This window comes from Hakea prostrata, chromosome 7, assembly GCF_041222555.1.
Source record: "Hakea prostrata isolate BN-2017 chromosome 7, UWA_Hpros_2, whole genome shotgun sequence".
NCBI classification, from domain to species: Eukaryota; Viridiplantae; Streptophyta; class Magnoliopsida; order Proteales; family Proteaceae; genus Hakea; species Hakea prostrata.
In genome coordinates this window covers 61,530,219-61,533,138 of record NC_142606.1, presented here as the reverse complement: position 1 = coordinate 61,533,138, position 2,920 = coordinate 61,530,219, and the positions used below count along the sequence as shown (strand labels likewise).

Here is a 2,920-nt window from a genome sequence, read left to right as displayed (position 1 = left end):
TATATTTACTTTACTAGCTGGTCAGTAGACGCGATGTCCTTGAACTGTTCTGCCATTTGTGTAAATGATGATATACTCCACACAGACATTCCCCTGACACAATTACAGTTCTCATGATTATGTCCATTTTGGCCGTGGACATCGTCCTGGTTTTGCGAGAGTTTCTAGAGAATTGAGCCCTCACAATTCTCCTTTGAAGCGGCCCCTCTTCTCTCTCACATAGGTGATTTCTTACTTAAGAGTAACCCGCATTACTCCGCTCGGATCCAACGTTTGTCCAATGCGTAAGAATCATTAAAAGCGTAAGCTTAACCTATTCCATACGGGTATCACTGTTTTCATCTTAGGAATGGGTAGAGGATGAACCCCCACAGTGATCTCACTTGGTCATTACAGTTTAGTTGTCCTATTGAACCTAGATCTTGGGATCTCCAGTCAACTAGGTTAGGTTTCCACTGTAAACAACCTATTTATTCATGGGCTTGAGTCCCATTCCTCTTGATGTTTGTTTAACTTGATCTCAATTCAACCTTTGGTCACTGGATCCACAATCCTTTTCTTTTGACCTTACATAATCACATGTCATGAGTTTATTCGAGATTAATTAGCCAACAGTATTATGTAAACGTCATATGAGTCTTGATTCATTGTTATACATCACATTCTGCATTCTCTCAATAGAAGCTTAGCTATACATATAGCAGGCATAAGAGATGCTAGAAACCAAAACAAATTTCATTTGCCCATGTAAGTTTGAGATATATAAATCTCTAGTATGAAGCTGATTAGCTATACAGTCCATTCCTACACGAGATGCTCGCCATCTAGCTTGCCTTCTAGCAAGCCTTGTAGCTTTCTTTCTAGCTTGCCTTAAGAATTACCAAAAGTTCCAAACTAATTAGGGAACTCAAAATACAAAACTGCCATAACAAAACAAGACTGGTTTTGCAAAAATTCGAGATGAAAATAGGTTAGTTTTTACTATAGATACAACAATTTTGCAAAACCGCATTGCCGATAAAACTTATAATAGAGGCAGTCTGTAGGTATGCGCATACACTTTCATAATTGTCAAGTTACTACTAATGGAGCATCAACATATTATGTCCATGAATGGACTTCACAAATCTTAAGTGCATTAACCATTAAGAGACTATTCCTCACATCTCTCATAGTATAAACAACTTTAACTTGCACCTCTCAAACCCATCATAGTCAATAATGTATTTTAAACAACAATACATACGGATGGGTGCGGTCAAGTTGAGAATATCATAGTGGTTTAAACCGGATGATCATCCATAAAATAAGTCCATAACAATTCAATGGACCAAATATTCACCGCTAGAATGCCATAAAATAACATCATATGTACCCATTTCGGGAATATCTTTCTAGAAATTCCATAGCCATTTGGCCTCTTTGCCACACATTTATCCAAGGCTACAAACTCAAATTCTATCATGAATTTGGTTACCACCATCTGGTTTGAAGGATTTCTTCGAGATTCATTACTTTCAGTCATAAACTGATAAAGAAGTCATCTATCACATGACTGCCGTGATCTCAAATCTTTTCATTAAGAGAATTAAGACCCATGACCAATGTCATGAAGAGCCTCATAACCAAGGTCATGAAGGGCCTCATTTACTCATGGTGCCTCGTTACCACCCTTACCTCATGGGTCCCACACACTTACAAAATAATTAAATAAAAGAAATGCAAAATTTAATTTTGAAACTTAATATAGATTTTTAATAAAAAACCTAACAATCCCCCACATATTTTTTACAAAACAACTCCAAAGGATTCAACATCGACTCCACTGGGGATCGAACCCAGAATCTCTGGTTCCGTAGACCAGCACCTTATCCATTGGGCCATGGAGTCACTTGATCTAGGTAGTAGGGTGCATCAATTAAAATGTTGGGGGTAATTTCAACTTGTTGTGAATGAAAATCATTCATATGGAGAGTTTGTGGAAATAAGTGCATGGAATACCAATGGACTATTTGGTGATTCATTGCACAAGGAGAGGTCACGAATGAAGGGTTATGGGAATACCTATAGACTATTGGGTGTTTCATCTCCCAAGAAGAATTAATGAATGGAGGTTATGAGACCTTTTATTTCCTAACAACAAACTTCTCATTTCCCTATTGTGATTAATGGAGGGTTTTGGGACTCTTGATTGAAGTGAGATTGATTGAAGCTTAAAACTAGATTAAGTTTTGGTTCCAAGTTTTTTAATACTCAATCATCTAAATATTAACCAATGACCAATGCCATGAAGAGCCTCATAACTAGGGTTTACTTGAAGGGTGGAATTTACTTCAATTCTAACTCTTGACCATCAATTCTCATTTCAACTTCATGAACATTCATGGCCATTACCATGAGTGGGGTTGAGGTTATTGAATGGATTAAATCCAATTCATTGCCTTAAGAATCCTAAGGGGTGTAAGGTGAGGTTTGGGCCTATATAAACCCAACCTTTCCTTGCATGTGGTGTGCAATTGATACACTCCTCACTCTCACATTATTTTTATTACAAAGTTAATTTCTTTCTTTGAATTTGTCTAAGTGTTGTGCTCTAGCTTTTGGCTCCTTGAAGGGACTAGAATAACTACCTCATCTTCTAGTTGGAGGTTGCTTTATCTTGGAGGTGGTGGTGCGAAAAACCCTTGGTAGTAGGGTGCATCAATTACCTTAAAGACAGCACTCAAGGTGTGACTGAACCTCATTGATCGGTGGTTCGTTCGGTTGCAACTTCAAACTCTCCGGATTTACTAAAGATCTTCATCTCTCAATTGTATTGCAATTTCACTTTTGTGTATCTGAAGAATTTGTAATACAATTACCCCCAACAAGTTTAAGGTAATTAATTTTTGAAAGATCCAATGGCAAGTCTTGGAGATGG

The 2,920-nt window shown here is 37.5% G+C and overlaps 1 non-coding gene across 1 annotated transcript; it reads right to left on the bottom strand.

Moving 5' to 3' along the window:
• Positions 1 to 1,817: 1,817 nt before the first annotated feature.
• On the bottom strand, positions 1,818 to 1,890 carry TRNAR-ACG (transfer RNA arginine (anticodon ACG)). Its single transcript has one exon. It is a non-coding gene; the product is annotated as a tRNA-Arg (tRNA).
• Between the last annotated feature and the right edge of the window lie 1,030 nt (positions 1,891 to 2,920).